General features: G+C 35.4%; 1 long non-coding RNA gene across 2 annotated transcripts in view; it reads right to left on the reverse strand.

Moving 5' to 3' along the window:
• Window positions 1–249: 249 nt before the first annotated feature.
• The window catches only part of LOC133847243 (uncharacterized), a 48,677-nt gene continuing 27,913 nt past the window's right edge, over window positions 250–21,013 (reverse strand). For both annotated transcript variants that reach the window (XR_009895143.1, XR_009895144.1), the window contains exons 3-4: window positions 7,584–7,698; window positions 250–510 (exon numbers count right to left, since the gene is read on the reverse strand). This is a non-coding gene — a long non-coding RNA (uncharacterized LOC133847243). The remainder of the gene's footprint in view (window positions 511–7,583; window positions 7,699–21,013) is intronic.

Here is a 21,013-nt window from a genome sequence, read left to right on the forward strand (position 1 = left end):
GAGTTTTGCCAATTAAAATACGTCATTTTATGCACATATTGAAAGGATCAGTATGAATGCGTTCTTTGCTGTTCATCCATGTGCTGGATGAATCCTCTGTTAACATTGCATTTCAGGTGTTCCAATGAAACAGTTTGAAGGAGTTATGTGCTACATTTGATTTATTAAATTTATTCATTAAATTCGTTTTTAGCTATTCTATTACAAATATTATTATTTTTTATTGTTATATCGAATACAATTCCAGATCGAATTAAGGCTTCAAGCTATATTACAAATATTGACTTACTACATAAATGGAAAAATGTATTCTAATATGATGACTTTTATTGCAAGGTTTTACTGGATAAATGCTTAAGATCTTCTTTTTATAGGATACCTCAATGTCGTTTATCTCACGTTTTAGCAGCTCCAAGTAGCTTCTTGTGTTGATTTCTTGAGACAATTGTACATATGCATATTATGATGTTGTTGTAGTTGTAGTTAAACACTCCAAGTTGTCACGAGGAGCTAAAAAGAAACAAATCAGCAGGTTAATTATCAGCAGCAATAAAATTAACCTTGTTACCAGCTAGGGTCAAATTTGACTATTTAACTATATATATATAGCATTATATTGATATACAAGTATTTTAACAATTGATACAAATAATCAATCGAGATGGTAAAAAGAACGATGGTCTTTCAAACAACCAAGTTTCAAGGAGCTCAAGTTTTGTATACATAATATATAGTAGACTATATCTAAGCTTCATTCTGTTAGATTATTATAAACCTTATGTCGAATGAAATGACACTCGAAAATATCCATCAACCTTGTAGTTTTTGAGTTACCCAGAAAATGTGATCAAGTTGTTAGACATGTATCTTGAAACTCTACTAGTGTTCATCTGGGAACACTGTTAATAAGTAACGACAGATCGATATAATCCTTTTAAAGTTAAGTGCTGTATAAGTTGTATATATGTACTTTGTGTTACATTAATAAAACTCTATTAAATTAAGCGAAATTTTATTGTAAAGAAAAACTGAAAAATGATGAATTCAAAAATAGTACTACTGTATGATTTTAATCGGGCTGACCCTTAAAGTTTTCATATTATAGTATCCAATGCGAGTCGATGGCCTTAGTTGCCAGCACTCCCTTCTTTTAGTTATTATATTATTTTGTATAATAATTAAAATGTAAATAATATAGTATCCAACTTGAGTCTAAGATACAAAACAATAAATTTCAGTTCACCTAAACTTTTTGCTGGCTAAACGGAAGCCTGTCGACCACTGTGCGACGCTGCTGACGAGGAAGATAGCACACTTCCGCCTGCCCGCACACACACACACACGCCCACACACACACACACACTCGCACATACGCACGCCTTGCAAATTTACGCATTTTAATGTCCACGCTCTGACCAACGACCAGGCAGCAGACAAGGCACGAAGCTCTGACCAGAGCAGAGGAAGAACGAACACGACAAGGAAAGGAAAGGCAAGGAAAGGAAAGGAAAGGCAAGGAAAGGATAACTGTTCCAAATGGCGCGAACGAGCGACAGAAGCCGAAGCAGAGCAGCGACGACGAAGGCGACTCCATAATTTTGAATTTCTTTCTCTAGGTGGACACGCCGACAAGGACAACGATGAGAATGAGGCTGAAGGCTGAAGGCTGAGGATGAGGCTGAGAATGCGAATGGAGATGAGAATGAGAAGGACTCCAGCTGGCCAAAAGGGTTGCTTGTGTTTGCTTTTTATTTAGCTTGGCATTTTATTTATGCTGCGTGGTCGTTTCGTTGCCAAGCGCTACGTTTTCGTTGCTTTGATACACTGCCACAGCAATTCGAGTATATTCACTATTGTAATTAATATGTCAAAGTTGTAGATACAAGACATTTTTTGAAAGACTTTTTAAAGTATTGCAAAACATAGATTGCCTTAGACTTTTTATAGATTTAAAACATTAAAAGAAAAACTTTCTTGGATTAATAATAATTTCGTTAAATCCAGATTGTATTAGATTTAACATAATATCAAAAACTTTACTGGTTCAATAATTTTGTAAAATCTACATAGATTGTATTCAAATTGAAACCATATCAAAAGAATTTCCTGGCTTTTCTTTTGCAAGTTTTGAAACATAATAAAACAGGTATGAAAGCTACAGTCGAGTGTGCTCGACTGTGAGATATCCGCTACTCATTGTGAATAAAATCAAAAAACTGCACGGTATTATTCTTAAAATATAGCAAATTAATATAAAACAAAAAATCTATAAAAATACTTTAAAATACAACTAATAATAACTATACCAAACGATATTTTGGGTAGTGCAAAGCAACTAAAACTCCTAGTAAGTAGGCGATTTTTTATTTGATATTATCGACATATTTTATCTGATCGCAACTAAACTTTGAGGAATCATAAGACTATAGATATTATTGTATGTACCAATTACACTTGTTGTTCGATTTTTCTCGATTTGCGGAAAAAATTACATGTCTATCTCTCTCTCTCTCTGAATTATACAGACGGATGGACAGACGAACATGGCTTGATCTTCTCGGCTGCTGACGCTGATCAAGAATATATGTACATATATACTTTATAGGGTCGGAGATGTCTCCTTCTGCTTGTTAGTAAAGTCTACAACTTTCTTCTCTTGTTTTTATAATTTTAGTGAATTTTATCACCATGGTTATCAGTTTAGTTTAAGTCAGCAACATATTTCTTTTTTGAATCACATTTTGACTGATTATTAAGATTCTAATTTGATTGCCAGTTCTTCTTTGTAGTTATGAATATATATTTTTTAACTACATTTTTACTTATTCTTATTCTAGTTTTTGTTTTTTTAAAGTCTCTAACTTGATTGTCATTGTCAATCATAGTTTCGAAAAGTAAGTGTATTCCGGAGTGCGTCTTGCTTGCGATCAATTATTATATTCAGTCGAGTATTTTTTTTTTTGCTTTTGTTGTGCTTTTTAAATTGGCAAGCGCCAGCGGGCAGCTCAGCAGCTCAGCAGCCATCAAAACGCAACACCACCCCGTCCATTAGCCACCACCATCGAGCAGCGAGTGGACGCTGATGCTGATGGTGCGAGGCTGGCGGCTCATCAGTTGGCAGCAAGGAGGAGAGGGGGAATGGGAGTGAGAAGAAGAAGAAGAGCAGCCACGATCTGGACCTTAACCCGTTCGTTCGTTCGTGCGTTGAGTTGAGTTGAGTTGGGCTTCTGCTTCGTGCGTGCGTTGTCCAGTGGTTGGTGGATTGCCGAGTGGGTGGCAAATGCTCCTTTTGCTACATAGTAGATGCTGTTGTTGTTGCTGTTGTTGCTGCTGCTGTTGTTGATGGTGGTGGTGGTGATGGTGGTGGGCAGCCGGTGGGCTTAATTTAAGCGGGTTTTATTTTTTCTCAATTTTGCGTTCGTTTTTTTTTACGTTTTTTACATGCTTTTCGTTTCGTGTTTTTTATTTGATTTCGCTTTACGTATATATATATATATATATAAATATATATAAGGGTGGCTTTTTACCGACTGGACTATGCGTGTGCGTGTGTGTGTGCGTGTGTGTGTGTGTGAATCTCGTTATGTTGTCTGTTGTTTGAAATGACCGCTGCTGCAGCGACGTCGCGTCGCTGTCGCCATCGACTGCGGCTGCTGTAACTCTTTTCTTTTCTGTTTTTCCTCTTTTTTTTTTTTTTTACACATTTTCTTCCTCTTTTCCTCGGCTTTTATTGTTGTTGTTGTTGTACTATACAATTTGATATATATAATGTATTTTGTTATTTTTTTTTTTTGTGTCCGAGTCGGCAACTTTTTCGCCTAAGCTAAACAATTTTAATTGAATTTTTAACAAAAATACAAATCCATTTATTTAGTTTGTATTTTTTTTTCTTCCATCTAGCCGCAGGGAAAGGGCGATTGTTGTTACAATGTTTTTGCATTTGCTATGCACAACAATCCAAACACACACATACAAATACACACACACACACACACACACACAGCTAAAGCGAAGCAAAACAATAACAAGCAATTTTAATCGCCTAGCACAAAAAAAATGTTGCCTACTTTTCAGCGCAAGCAAATAAAAACACCAAATGTAGACGCTAGACTTAGTTGACCATAGCAAAGCAGCAAAAACAATATTGTTTCAACGCAAAATGAATCAAGAATTTTAATTATAAAATATGCTAATAGAGGATGATTAAAAGTTTGCTCTAACTTATTGTTAATTTAATGTATTACTTGAGCAAGTTGACTCTGAATATTAAGGAATCGAAATAAAATTGCATCCATTCCATTTAGTTGATTTCACAATTTAAGGAAACTATATCAATTTTTAACTGTTAATATTATCGTGACTTTTAGTACACTTTTAGTATTTAGATTTCTACAAATTTGCTTACGATCGAATAAAAATTGTTGAAGTTATTAACGAAATACTTTTGTATGGCTAAATCGACCTGCAATGGGATCTTAATTGCTTTGGCTTATATACTTTTATAGTATATTTTTGTTGTATTACTTTATTGATATACCAAATATAGCTTTCGGTATATTTAAGTATATTAATTTAGTTAAATGTTAGAATAGAGTTTAATTGGAATTAAGTAGCGGGTGTCTTACAGTTGAGCACACTCGACTGTAGCTCTCTTACTTGTTTAGGGTGATCAGCTTAAAATATAGTCAACTTAAGAGTGAGCTCTATTAATAAACTTGGATCGACAAACTTTTGATTATCATTTGATTATGTTGATTGCATATTAATTGATTGATTGATACTCCTTCTTTCATACTTCTTGTTATTGTTGAACAATGCTTTATAAATTGTTCAATGATTCTTTGCAAAAATAACAGTACCTTCTATGTTACAACCGTTATGACATAGAACTAAACCCTTTGCAGGATCGCATTAAATTTCGCGGTGTTAAATTCTTATTAAGAATAATATCAAATTAAATGTAATGCTAATACTATGCAACTCTTTATCAATGCTAAAATGTAGACGAGAGAAGAGTTGGATAAATTCAAAAAGAAATAGAAATAAGGGTTAAGTAAATTAAGAAGAAAATAATTGCAACTCGGAAATTCATATTGAAACTACAATGTTTATAAACAAAAGATAATAAAAAAATGATTTAATAGACAAGTAATTATAGAATAAAGTTGCCTTAAGCAACAAGAAAAAAAGAGAAATATACAAAGGAGAATTAAACAGGAATATTGCATGTTATAATTCATGAAACAATGTCAATAACTTCCTCAACTCTACTCATAGAAAGCTAGTCAAGAAATTGATGCAAATTAAAGAATTCTTCATAACGTAATCGATCAACAAATTTGTGGGAAGAGTTTGAAAATAAGATTAAGATTGAGTAAACAAGAATATCTTAGATATAATCATTAAACAATGGCATCAATAAGATGCATTTTACTCAAATCTTGAGCTCAACAAAAGCTAGTTGAAAAAGTGATTAAATCTAATGAATTATTTGGCAATAATTTGAAAATAAGATAAGAGATTCAGTAAATAAGAATATTTTAGATAAGTTATAAATCATGTAGTTAAAAAAGTGATTAAATCTAAAGAATTCTTCGGAGATAATTTGAAGATAAGATTAAGAAGTAATGACCAGCAAGGAGTTGGAACTGAAGCTGATATCAAATGACATTGGGTTCGTGGCTCGTGGCAAATGATGATGCAAATTTAATTGGCAATGCGACGCGAAACATCATCAATGAAATGATTGATAAACGAGAATTCGAAATCAAATTGAAAATGGGCAGCAAAATGAAAGGAAAATGTCTTTGATATTTAATATGTTTAAATATGCGAATCCTTTGAAGCGAGTCAACACAAAAAAGAAAGGAAAAAGCTGAAACAAAACACACACACGCGCCGGACATGGCAAATGTGTGTGTGTATATATATATACATATATAGTATATGCTGATATAGTAGTCGAAAGAAACATCAGCAAAAGGGCAAGTGAAATTCATTCAAACGAAACGAAATGAAACGAATTCAATTGAGATGACGACGAGGACGAGGACGTTCGAATAATGCCAATGAAGAGTAAAAAGTAGATCGATAGATAGCGGCCACTACACACACACACACACACAGATGCACACCCACACCCACACACACACACATATGGCCAGCATGTGTGACCAAGCGAAGGGAAGAGCGAGAGGGCGAGATCGTAATGCAAACTGTCAGAATGCGTAACTCAATTTACAATTTTGCTTTTTACTTTTACTTTCACTCTCGCTCTGTTTCTTCTGCATCTGTTCCTCTTCTTTTTTTTTGCACAAAAGAAAGTGCGTGTGTGTGTGTGTGTGTGTGAGGGAGAGAGAGAGAGCCACTGCTGAATTAAAAGAAAGTGGAAAATGCTAAAAAACGAACGAACAACTGGACACGAGGGTTGAGAGTTGAAGCTGCTTCTGCTTTTGCTTTTGCTGCTGCTTCCTCAGCTGCTTTTTTGGTCCTTGCTCCTTGCCCATGATAAAGTCAGCCAGAAAGTGTGCGTGGCGTGTGCCAGGCAGGGGAGGGGAAAGGGGAAGGGGCAAAGGGAGGCTGGTCAACTGGACAGGCATTTTTTTTTGTGTTTCGCACGAATCCTTTCGCTTGCGCAGCCAACGCAGCCAACGCAGCTCCCCGCCTTCCACCTGAAGCCAACGCAAAATGTGCGTAAGCATGTATGTGTGTATGTGTGTGTGTATAAAAAAGCGAGTGAAAGTGATAAAGTGGGGCATGCTCGACTCAAGAGTACCCTGTAACTGAAGAAACAAACTTTAAAACTGCCAGAAAAGAAGTGAACTTCTAAATAGAATCAGCTCAGAGCTAACAATTTTAGTTGTAAGCATGATCAACTGTGAGATACCCTGTATTTATTTATAGATCAACTAAAAGTTTCGAATGAAATAATTGTGGCATCTAACTATAAAGCATAAATCATTATCAATGCTACACAAATGTTATACTAGGCGCTGCTCAACTAATAAATACCCATTAGTGGAACCTCTCTTGGCCGGACACTTTTTGTCGAGCAATTTTTGTGCATTTAAGGAGAAGCGTTAGTTTAAGACTGGCAAAATTGCTTTATAAGTCACCACAAAAAAGTGTCCGGCTATTAGAGGTGTGTGGTAAGCAAGTTCATATACATTATGTAGCTATTTTCAGTGACATTAATAAAAATGTTATACTATGCGCTGCTCAACTAGCAAATACCCTTTATATGATAGATTAATGAATACTCTCTTGGCCGGACACTTTTTGACGTGCAATTCGTGCAATTTTTGTGATATCTGGCAATTAATCAATATTAATGCTACACAAATGTTATACTATGCGCTGCTCAACTAACAAATACCCATCAGAGAAACCTCTCTTGGCCGGACACTTTTTGACGAGCAATTTTTGTGCATTTAAGGAGAAGCGTAAGCTTTAGACTGGCAAAATTGCTTTATAAGTCACCACAAAAAAGTGTCCGGCTATTAGAGGTGTGTGGTAAGCAAGTTCATATACATTATGTAGCTACTTTCAGTGACATTCATTGATAAAGCCAGACTTTTACATACCTTTGGCTTGCTCAAAGTGAGTTCCATTGAGGATTTAGCTTTGTAGTAAGTTTGCAACGGATGAGAAAATTATTTCCCCTTAGCGACCATCTTATATTGGCTTTGTTTAAGAATTCTGGAATATAAATTTGAAATAGATTATTATTTTTTGTTAAAAATAGTTTCCCAATTTATTAGTTTTTTTTAAATTAACAGTCATTAAATCTTTCATTGTATTTCTTAATTTTAATTCAATAAATTTTATTAGACTACCCATTACAAAATATATCATTATGACAATATTTATAAAACTAATTAAAGAATCATGAAAGAATAAAAAGAACTTAGTATGTATTTGGAATTTATTATGTAATTTAATTTGATTTGATAAGTTAAACCGCTTTATTGTTAAATGTTTTCTTTATCGATCAGTTTGAAAAGATCTAATACAATATATAGATACATTTGATCAAACGAAATATATTGTTATATTTAATACGAAAAGTTCAACCAAAAACAATAAAAAATAAAGCGATTTTACTTTTGAGGATTATAATAAATTTCAAAAAAATTAAAAAAAAGACAAATTTATTGTTATTATTATTAAAGCATAGATCACAAATCAATTTATAGCTGGACCATAAATTTACTACAACTTTGGCAGGAAATTAAAAATAACAAGTAATTTGAGAAATTTGTATATTAAATTTACGGAAGTTTGTCAATACTGTATTTTGATAAGATTGTAAAAGAAGCTAAATAAAATTAAAGCTGTCTACTTTGAACAAAAATGAAAACAAATAATTTAAGAAATTCCTTTCAATTTCAAGACATTCAAAATGTGCTTTATGAGTGAGACAACTCGTTGCGAGGCTCTGCCTACTTACAGGGTATAGAAATTGTAACAAAAGCTGATGCTGCGTAGGCGTTCGAAGGGGGTAAGGAGAGGAGGAGGACGAGGAGGAGGAGGAGGAGGAGGCTGCTGTTGCATTGGAGTGAGTCTTTGGTTGTTAGGTAAGACCCAAAGAATGGGTTGCTTCTTCTTCACAGAGCAACAAAAAAAAAAGGAGGAAAAATGGAAAATGCTACACACACACACACACACACACACATACAGAGACGCGTGTGTACGCTCGTTTGGACAATTGGCCATGGCTTTCATTTCTTTTTGGCAAAAGTCGCCCCCTGCCAACTTTTCCCCTTTTCTTTTTGGTTTTTTTTTTGTGCTTTTTTTACTCAGCATTTGCTTGCCTCTGTTTGCCAAGCGTGCAGAAAAGCTGACCAGCACAAAAAAAGAAGCGAAAGCGAAAGCAAACGCACCAAATTACATAGAAAATGTACAACAACAACAACAACAACTACAACTACAACAATGCGCATAATAAAAAAAAGAGAGAAGAAAAAGAAAAGAAAATACAACAACAAAGAGGAAGAAAGCGGGCAAAATCTCTGAGCAAAATAGCAAAAAAGAAGAAGAAGCAAAAAAAAACGTGGTAAAAAAAAGGGTTACGAAATTACGTCGACGTCGCAGTCAACGTCAGCAGCGGCAGCGGCAGCGGCAGAGGAAAATGCGACGCGTCGTCCAAGTAAAGAAATGTAAAGAAAATTACAAAATTCACCCCCTTTGGCCAGGCTTACATGCTTACAGTTATTACCGCGATAAGGTGAGGGAGTAGTGAGGGGAGTAGTGCGGATGTGGGTAGTATGGTAGTATGGTAGTATGTGGAGGAGGACAGTTACTTTTTGGCCAGCCGTGGGCTTATCACAGTTCCGGAAATGAGTTGTGTAAGTTGCAAGTTTATGTTAACTGCTCCTGCTGCTTCCTCTTCTTCTTTCTCTTTCTCTTTCACTTTCACTTTCACTTCCTCTGCTTCCGTTTCCTCTTCCTCCCCGTCTACGCTTTATAGCGCTCGATAAGATTGAAAACTATTTCAACAAATAGATTAAAGCAGCGTGATCAAAGCAAAGCGACGATGCTTCGCTTTTCAATTGCAACCGAATCGAATTTCCTGGGTGCAAAAAACCAAAAAAAAAAAAAACATTGCAAAATCTGGGCAGTTGGGTGGTGACATTAGGGTGACATGTCCATTGGGGATTATTCGCATAAATGCAATGACAGTCATTAAGAAATTTCGCAAGCATTTAAAGAGACGAATTCAAAAAGAAATAATCGAAAATTTAAATCAAATTAAATGTTGCCATTTTTTTAGGGTGAGCTCTATCAATAAGCTTAGATTCCATTGATTATTATGAAGACATAAGAGCAACATTTATTACATATTTCTTGATTGATTGTTTACACTGAAAAAAGACAAATTTCTGGAGTCAAGAACATTCATCTTAAAAATTGTGTTCTTAAAATGAGACCACTTTAAAAACAATTTACAAAATCTGAGAACATTTGTTTGAAAAATAACAAATTCACAAAAAAAGACCAAAACAAGTTAGAAAGCTACAGTAGAAGTAAAAGCGAAATATTGCGGTATTATTTTCAAAATATACCGTAAATACTACAAAAATACTAAAAATATTTCAAATGGTATATTTGGTATATCGACATACAAAAGTATTTCTTTAGAAACTTCGACAATTTTTATCTGATCGCAATCAAATTCAAATTCAGGACTCATAAATACTATAGTTATTATTGTGTACAAATTCGCAGCTTTAGCTTTAAAATTACGCTTGTTATTCGATTTTTTTTGATTTTCGGGGGCGGAAGGGGGCGTAGCAAAAATTTGAAACAAACTTGATCGGCGTGCAAACATAACAAATGCTGTCGAAAAAAAATTATAGCTCTATCTCTTATAGTCTCTGAGATCTAGGTGTTCATACGGACAGACGGACAGACACACAGACGGACATGGCTATATCGTCTCGGCTGTTGACGTTGAGCAAGAATATATATACTTTATAAGGTCGGAGATGCCTCCTTCTACCTGTTACATACATTTCGTGCCGTCACAATATATACCCTTCTACCTATGGGTAGCGGGTATAAAAATGGTAAAATAAAATTATAAATAAATAATACAAAAATAACATGAATTTACACATTAAACTTACAAAAGTCTGTCAATACTATATTTTGATAAGGTTATACAATAAAGCTGCCTGTTACTTCAATGAAGTCCTTGAAGACGTATCTTTTTTATCAACTAAGTCAATTCTATTAGCGTGATATGAAATTTATCAACTATAATTTGTAATTTGGTTTCATGTTTTTTTGCTTCATTTCCCCAATTTTCTAAATAATTCCACAAGTTATTTAAATTTATAATGTAGTAAAATAATATAGTAATCAAATGTGAAATCAGCATAAGTATACTATATGATTTATACCTCAAGATCAGCGTAATTTTATATTAAAATCAAAGGTACTCTACTTTATAATATATACTTTAAGATCTGCATAAGTTTTGTTTCCAATAAATACTTTCAGATTAGCATAACTATACTTGATCTTCTGTACCTTTAGATGAGCATTACTATTCTTTTAAATTATACATGACTACATATACATATACTATATGACTTATATTTTAAAATTAGCATAAGTGTACTATATGATTTATACTTTAATATCCGCTTATCTTTACTTTATATCCATATATAAATCATAATTTCTGATGTAAACAGTAAAATCAGTATTATTTTACTTTATAATATACCTTAAGATTAGCATAACTTTCCTATTGAAAATATACTTTAAGATCTGCATAACTTAACTTGATAATATATACTTTAAAGTAATCATAACTTTACATACAAATTATAATTTATACTTTAAAATCAGCATAACACATGAGCTAATAATAAACAAAGCGCAAGGGAAAGGGAAGGGGAAAGGGTTAAATTAGCCATTTCCCAAAACTATCCTTTGACAGACGAGTATATACTATATATAGAAGCACTCTCTGTTGGCGAGCTAAATCAATTTGCTTGGCCATAACTATTAAATAATATTGGAAATCAAATGAAAGTTGTGTGTGTGTAAGTGTGTGTGTGTGTGTGTGTGTGTGTGTCCAGTGAATGGAATATGTTACAACTTGACGCAGCTGTCGCAGCAGAAAGCAAGAGAAAGACCAAGATTGTTGTTGTTCTCGTTGTTGTTGTTGTTGTTGTTGTTGCTTGTGCACATTAATAAACAGCTAGCAAAAGTGCTGCCCACACACACACACACACACACACACACACACACACACACACACACACACACACATACATACGAAAGGAAAGAGAGGGAGAGCGTCGCACATGTTCATGCATATGCATATACATTATAAAATGTGGTACAGACAGCAACAACAACAACAACAACAACAAGGAGTATCAACCCTCCCTCACACACACACACACACACACACACACACACACTCGCACACACACACACACACTTACGCAGGCTGGTCAAGCAAATACGGCAAATCAAACGCAGTCATCACAGAGCCCAACTTCCACACACACACACTTCCACACACACACACACACACACACATACGCAGCTGCCTTTTACTTTGCGCGCCAAAGTATGCTACAAAAAATGAGCCAACAAAAAAAAACGAAGAGAAGAAGAAGCAGCAGCAGTAGCATTAGCAGCAGACGCTGACCAAACAACAACAACAGCAGCAAAGGCAACGTCGCTGTCAACGTCGACGGCGGCAGCAAATGAAAAATTACATAAAAACCAAATTTATATACGCATACACACACACACACACACACACACACACACTTATGCATGTGCATATGCACGACAAAAAAAAAAAAGTGAAAATAAAATACAAAAAAAATAAAGCGAAAACGAAAACGAGAACGGAGAAAAATCTTCCCTTAACTTTTCATTTCAATGTTATGTAGTTGACAGTCAGACGCACTCCTACCGCACCCCTTCCCCCTCCCCTTCCCCCTACCCCTGCCTCCTCAATCGCTCGCCTGTCCAACTGTCCGCCCCCTTTGCCAATTGTTGTTGTTGCTGTTTTAAGTAGGAAATTGTGTCCGAGCGAGCTGCTCATCGTTTGTCCTTCTGCTCACTCGATCTCTCTTTCGTTGGCTCTCGCTCTTGCTCTCTCTCTCTCTCTCTCTCTCTCTCTCTCTCTCTCTCTCTCACACACTCTCTCGTTCTGTTGCGTTGTTATCAAATGATTTTCTTTTGTAAACTTGGCTGCCCGTCAAGGCGAAACAGAAGGACACGACAGACACGACAGGACGACGGAACAACAGACAGGACAACAGACAACCCTTTTAAGTTGCTTTCGTTTGCCAACGGAGCGGGGGGCGGGGTGCAGAGGGTGTGCGGAGGGGGAGGACTAATGCTAATGTCGCATACGCTTGTCATTCGCATTGCTGAATGTTCTGAAAATGCTTTGCGTTTCCCCTCTGCCCTTCCCTTTACACCCACTCCCACTCCCCCTTCCCCTCCCCATCACACACACACACACACACACACACACACTCGCACACACTCTCAGTGTTTGCTTTTGTTTTTTAACGTGATTTTGCATTCGCTTTTGCTTTCGTTTTTCACGTTTTTTCCCCAATTTTTGGTGTCGTTTTTTTTTTTTTTTTTTTTTTTGTTTGGTATTTGTTCCGATTTAAAAGGCGTCGAGAGTTTAACCCAAATTTCAGTTGTGGGAACTAAGTCAGTGTGTCTGCTGAGCACACACACACACACGTAGAAAACTAGTGTTTGTTGTGTGCTGTGTGTGGCTATAAATTAAACATGCAGCTAAAAGTTGAAGCTGAAGTTGAAGCGCTCAAAAGTATGCTACGTTATGTTACACCAAATGCGATGCGATGCGATGCGACGAACCGTGCAAATGCCACGCAATCAAAAACTTTCGCTATCGCCACCCACACACACACACACACACACTTGCTATCTCTTTCTCACTCGCCACTGTCCATTGCTTTACCTATGTGTGGGAGAGCAAACTATGCGGTCGCAAAACTTGAAAACTAGTTTGCATAAGACAACAACACAACATGCGTATCGCTTACTCTATATATCTATCCTACACACACATATATATATATATATATTTCTCTTTGTGTGTGGCCAGTTTAGTAGAGAAAGGGACAGGGAAAGGGGGGTTGCTTATGTACAACAACTTATGACAGAGTTAGCCCCCCAAAAAGTGCCTTGATTATAAATTTCAACTTAATTACATAAACAGAATTTAATCCTTTCAAACTGTGTCGCAGCCACCACACACAAAAACACACACACACACACATACATATGCATATCTCTGTGTGTGTATGCTAATGCGTATTTTGTATCAGCATAAGCATCTTTCGACGTGCGTGTGTGTGTGTGTGTGTGCGTTTGCACTAATTTATGGCCAGCATAACTATCGCAATACAAACACAAAATGCCCGCACAGTGGTCTGCAATGCGATGAAAATGTAACATGCGGAAGAGCAAATAAATGTTGTAAATTTATTTAATAAAATTAATTAAACACACCCGCTACTCATTTTGAATATAAGCAAAATAGTACGGTATTATTCTTAAAACAGCAAATCGAAAATCTATATAGAACTGGTGGAATTTTGAAACTAAAATTTCTGTATAGAATTTTTGGTATATATGTATGTATAATACAATAATAACTAATCTCTGTGACATCAACAACTTTGGTTGCGATCAGATAAAAATTAGTTGGTATATTGGTATATTTTTGCATTTCTTGCAGTGTATAAATTTAGTATACTTTAAGAATAAAACTGCAATGTTGTAAAGTTTATAAAATAAATTAAACATACCCGCTACTCATTTTGAATATAAGCAAAACAGTACGGTATTATTCTTAAAACATACCAAATTAATATACCACACAAAGGCATATTGATGTAGCACTACATTCAAAATATACCATTAGCACAAAATATACCAGATTGTCAGCCTGAATTCAGTAAGCAATTTTCACCAAACGAAAGGATTTTTTAAATAATTTAAACCATTTTTATCTGATGTCCAACCAAATTATCAGGATTCATAAAAGCTACAATTATTATTGTTATATCGCGACTCAAAATTGTGCTTGTTATTGCATTATTATCGATTTTTGCGGGTGGAAATGAGAGTGGAAGTGCTGTGGGCACAAAGTTGTAAATCTATCTCTTATAGCCTTTGAGATTTAGGTGTTCATATAGACAGGTGATCTTTATATAGTATATACTTTATGGGGTCGGAGATGATTCTTTCTGCCTGTTACATTGATTTTATATATTATAATGCAAAGGTATAATACCTTTCTACCCTATGAGGCTAGAATATTTACACATCACAATCGAAATTTCGCACTTACTCTGATTCTAAAATGAGTACTCTAAATTTCAACTCTAAGCTACAAGAAGTTGTACATAAATTTCTTATTATTTTAAAGGCAGCAATCTATTCTTAGAAACATAAGAAATTGATTCCTAACATACGATAAAATGTATAAATTTAAAAAACTTTAAAAATGTATCTTATCAAACCGATTGATTAAGTTTAAATATCATTTCATTTTGCAGAAGCAACTTTAATTAAGAAATGAAAATAATCCTGACATTATTGCATAGAAAATACACAAGTAATAAAATTAGTTTCAGTTTCAGGAATATCTAGGTTTCAATATACATTTATTGAAGTACGATTTTTAGACGCTACCCTTCCAGTTCCATTTTCCGTTAATAATTCCTATATAATGTTCTTTCTTTTTTCCTTTTTTTTTGTAAAAATGTATAAATTTGTTGAGTTGACGTTTATTTTGCAATCTAATACAAAGATCCTTGCATTACTCATCTTCTGTTTAAAGATCTGATCTGATATCTTTTTACTTAACAAATTTCTTTCGCTTCTATTCAAATCTATATCCCGTCTCTTAATTCTTTACAATGTTAACCCAACTTTGTCTCATAATTCTTTACAATATTAGATTGAAATGTTTGTTAACAACTCTTGCACCAGTGTGCCATAAGCGAAGGACAACTGAGGACGAACTTGTCCATGATGAATATTCCAAACTTGTGCATTAGTTTTGGCTCAACTCCCACCACACACACACACACACATACACGCACACATGGGAAGGTGTAGGAGTGAGAGAGCGAGTCACATAGTTTAGAGTTGTGTTAAGTGTAGCATACAAACAGGCGTCAACAACGCATGCTGCTGTCCTGTGTCCTGTGTCCCTTCTGTCCTTCTGTCCTTGTGTGCTTCCCCCGCATCGGGCTCAATGCTATATATTATTTGTCAGCCCTGGCTGATCGGCATGGCATACACCTGCCCCAAACACACACACACACATAGCAGATAGAGTGAGAGTGAAAGAGAGAGCGAGAGAGAGAGAGAGAGAGAGAGAGAGAGAGAGAGAGAGAGAGCGCGCAATGCTAAACCAATTTCCACACACAACAATTTTAAATTTCCGACACACGCAGGACGCAGGACGTAGGACTAAGATTTGCGAATGCCAAATTGAAGACCTGCCCCGAAGCGAGCTCCAACCCCTCACACACACACTGACACACACACACACTGACACACACACACACACACACTGACACACGCACCTAGCCTTAACTTAACTTACAATAAAAGCCATTGGCATTGGCATTGCCAGCATCGCCTGCCTGCCTTCCCTCTCCTGTCATTGTTGTTGTTGCTGCTGTGTAAAGTGCGTAAGTTGTGCCACATTTCTGGGTTGGGGGAGAGAGAGAGAAGTACCCCCTCTCTCTCTCTCTCTCTCTGTGTGTGTGTGTGTGTGCGATTGGACGCACTATTTTACATACGTAATGCCAACTTCATGGCGCTTTTGCTAAAGCTCATAAGCGCCGCTGGCTACAGCATCGAAATTAGCGTTTGGACCTTGTCATGGGCATCGGGGGACGTTTGTCTCGAACCCAGAGGGGGACGGGGTATGTGTATGTATGTGTGTGCGTGTGTGTATAATATACATATGTGAGTTTGACATATGTACTTAAATACTTAGATGTTGCTACAAGTATTCGAAAAGGCGAGCCCAACTAACTTTACAATACTTTCAGAAGCTGTCAAGAGACAGGCAAAAGGTTTCAGTAGCACAGCACTAAAGTATCTATCGACAACATATATATAGTTAGCTTTATCATTTATGTTTAGTATATACATAAAAAATACAACGTATTTGCTTAAGACAAATTTAAGTTGCAAGAGTTCAGATTCAACATCCAAAAGCAACAATCTCAAATGCAACTTCATCTATGAAACTAACTTTACTCCATGCAAATCAATGAACAATTCATTTGTATTTAGTATATAAAAATACTAAATATCTTTTATGAAGCTGCAAGAGTTCAACTTTAAAAATATTTACTGGCAAAAAAAGTAAAATGCAGCTCCATCCATATAACTAACTTTACCATTAGCAAAGCAACCAACAAATTCATTTGAGTTTAGTATATACACAAAAAATACTAAATATCGCTTATGACAAATTGAAGCTTAAAGAGTTGAACTTCAACACTTAAAGGCAAAACTCTGAAATGCAACGCCATCTACACATGTAACTAACTTTAATATAAGCAAATCAACCAACAATTTAGTTTAGTATATAAAAAAAAATACTGAATATTACTTATGACAAATTGAAACTGCAAGAGTTCAACTTCAAAAATACAGAAGGAAAAACCTTAAATATAAAGCATTATACATATATATATGTAACCAACTTTACCATAGTGATAAGCAAGTCAACCAATAATTTATTTGTGTTCAGTATATACACAAAAAATACTAAATATTGCTTATGAGAAATTGAAGCTGAAAGCCTTCAACATTTATAGGCACAAATCTCAAATGCAACTCTACCTACGTAGCTAACTTTAGCATAAACACAACAACAAACAATTCATTTGTATTTAGTATATAAAAATACTAAATATCTTTTATGAAGCTGGAAGAGTTCAACTTTAAAAATATTTACTGGCAAAAAAAGTTCCATCTATATAACTAACTTTACCATTAGCATAGCAACCAACAATTCATTTGGGTTTAGTATATATGTATATACAAAAATAATAATATACTAAAAAAATACTGCAAAACTCTCATTTTAATCAAAAACAACAACAGAATTACGAATAGTTGAAATTGCATTCATGAACATGGTTGCTATATTTAAGATTTTAAAGATATTGAAGGTAGTTGAACTTCAACTTCAACACTTAGGAGAAAAAACCTTAACCTACATATGTAGTTAACTTTACCATATGGACATCAATCAACAATTTATTTCTGATTAGTATATACCCAAAAATTGAATATTACTTATGACAAATAGAAGCTGCAAGAGTTCAACTTTAAAAATACAGAAGGAAAAACTTAAAATACAGCACTATATAGTACAACAAACCAACAATTTATTTGTATTTAGTATATAAAAATACTGAATAGCTTTTATGACCAATTGAAGCTGCAAGAGTTCAGTTCAAGTTCCTAAAATTCAAAGTCTAAAAATGTTTTTCTATAATATTTTCTACTTAAAACATTTGCTTGTGAAGCATCTATTACACAAATTTCATTCTTAAATAGAATTTTTCATATAAAATTTAATTGATGAAGCTATACAAATAATGTAAGACGCTGAAGTTTAATATAAATGAAAAATAACTTTAAAACGATGCTGAATTCAATTGTTCTCAATACTGAAATCTCTATCGAAAATTTCACTCAATATTATTTCTACATTCACTTTTCGAATAGAAAAAAAAAACTTGTTAATATTGTCATTTCATTCATTTCGTTTTATTATAATTAACTCAACTCGGGTGCCACATTCGATTCGATTCACAGTTTGGATATCTTAGTTTTCTTTTTTTTTTGTTTTTTTGTTTGGGGCCAAACTGTTTGTTATTCAATTCGCAGGCATAATCGAATCCAATTTGAAGTTGAACTCTTAGGCAATGTGAAAATCAGTTAGTTGAGCAGCAGCATTTTTTTCCGTCTTGTTTTTCCTTTTTTTTTGTTGTGTTGTCGCCAAAATCGTGGCAGGAATTGCCAGCAGCTGTCCGGGCGAAAAGAAATCAAACGCACACACGGACACATGTGAGAACGGAGAACGGAGAACGTTCGCCTCGCAACAGCAAACAGAAGGCAGCTGACTCTGGAAGCTGCCTCAGTCACTGTCTGCCTCAGTCTCAGTCTCAGGCTCAGTCTCAGTCCTTGCCACATGGACTCTTGTGGCAAATGCGTGCGTTCGACCGTGTGGCGCGCTCGTTGAGCCGTTGCGTCAGGACGCAAGACACAGGACGCAGGACGCAGAAACACGCATGAATTTTTTACAGGACTAGAAACAGCCGCAGCACAGCCTGAGACGACGAGGCGGACATGGACACGGAGCTGCGAATACGAATACGAATGTGGAGATGCTGATGCGAGACGCAGATGGAGACGATGGCGAAGGGGGAGACGGAAATGGAGGCTGGAGAGGCAGCAGCAGCATCAGAAGGCAATGCCAGGCATCAGGACAGTTACTGGCAGCTTCCTGTTTTCGATTTGGTTTACAGTTTAAATACCCTGCACACAAAATGCGCAAAGAGTTGATGCAGCTACAATGAAGTTAACTTAAGGCAAATAAAATTATATTGTAATATTCTAAATATAATATTCCTTATTAGAGTATAGTTCATTTCTCACGAATGAGTTGAAAGAAAACATGAGCTATAAAACTCATCTATTCTGGTCAAATTTAAAAAAATCTGAAACTGCTTTCAATACTTTTAAGTGCATCGAAAGGTTTGTTCTTAAGGATTCTCTATTTATAGAAAAAGATCTCCCTTTATTGCCTTATGGGAAATATTATATTTATGTCTCTACATTTATCTGAGATTCTATATTATTATATTAAAGTATTTTGTTTAACATTATTCTATTCTACATTATTATATTAAAGTATTCTATATATCCTATATCCTATATCCTATATCCTATATCCTATATCCTATATCCTATATCCTATATCCTATATCCTATATCCTATATCCTATATCCTATATCCTATATCCTATATCCTATATCCTATATCCTATATCCTATATCCTATATCCTATATCCTATATCCTATATCCTATATCCTATATCCTATATCCTATATCCTATATCCTATATCCTATATCCTATATCCTATATCCTATATCCTATATCCTATATCCTATATCCTATATCCTATATCCTATATCCTATATCCTATATCCTATATCCTATATCCTATATCCTATATCCTATATCCTATATCCTATATCCTATATCCTATATCCTATATCCTATATCCTATATCCTATATCCTATATCCTATATCCTATATCCTATATCCAATATCTTATATCTTATATCTTATATCGTATATCGTATATCGTATATCCTATATCCTATATCCCATATCCTATATCCTATATCCTATATCCTAGATCCTATATCCTATATCCTATATCCCATATCCTATATCCTATATCCTATATCCTAAACCTTTTCTGCAAAGTTTTCTTTATTTCATTTCTAGGGTAACTTGAAGTTGTTCAGTTCTTTTCTTCGTTGTTTTTTGCATTTTTTACTGGACGCCACGACTTACGTGCGATTACGTTCTTTAGATTGTACGCATGTATGTGTGAGTGTGTGAGTTTGCTGTTATTGTTGTTGTTGTTGTTGTTGTTGCTTTGCTACCCCCAATTTGACTTTCACATACGTCTGGACGTCTAAGTTCCCCTTCTACCGGCGTTCGCCTTCTGCTGCTTGCTGACTGAGCGTTTCTGCTTCCCCCCTTCTCCCTTCTCTTTTCTGTTCGTTCTTCCCCCCTTCCCCATTTCGCCATCACTTATTTCTCTATCATTTCCCCTTTGCCCGCTGGCCAAAAAGCTGAAAGCGAAAGCAAAATGCGTTTGTCTGTCTGTCCCGCTGTCTATTTGTTTATTTGACAACATTTTAGAGCACATGTGTATTTCGACTGCGTGTGTGTAGGCGTGTGTATGTGTGTGTATGCGTATGTATGTGTGTGTGTGTGTGTGTGTGTTATTTATGCGCCAAGTCTGTGGGCTTTTTAATTTTTCATTCGCTTCTATTTGCTGTGCGTCGGCTGCCAATTGAAATTAGGCTTAAACTGAAAGTCAAACTGAGCTCCGTCTCTCTGTTTCCCTCGTCTCGTCTCGTCTCGTTCAATAACCGGCCAACAGATGGCGCTAGCGTTGGCAATTAAGACCCAGAAAAACGCTTAACCCTTTCTTGCCGGCGCCTTTTGTGACCAACTGTACTTGTGCTTCCAGTGTTCCAGTCAACAGCGCAACGCATTAGCGAAATGACATTGAAATATTACAAAAATTTAAAAACCATTATAAACAGACAAGAAAGCTTCTTCTTCCCCCCGCCCCTCCTCCCATCCGCATTGAGCACTTGATACACCCTACCCCCACCCCCCTCCCGTTTAACCCCATCC

This window comes from Drosophila sulfurigaster, chromosome X (genome assembly GCF_023558435.1).
Source record: "Drosophila sulfurigaster albostrigata strain 15112-1811.04 chromosome X, ASM2355843v2, whole genome shotgun sequence".
Classification (NCBI taxonomy): domain Eukaryota; kingdom Metazoa; phylum Arthropoda; class Insecta; order Diptera; family Drosophilidae; genus Drosophila; species Drosophila sulfurigaster.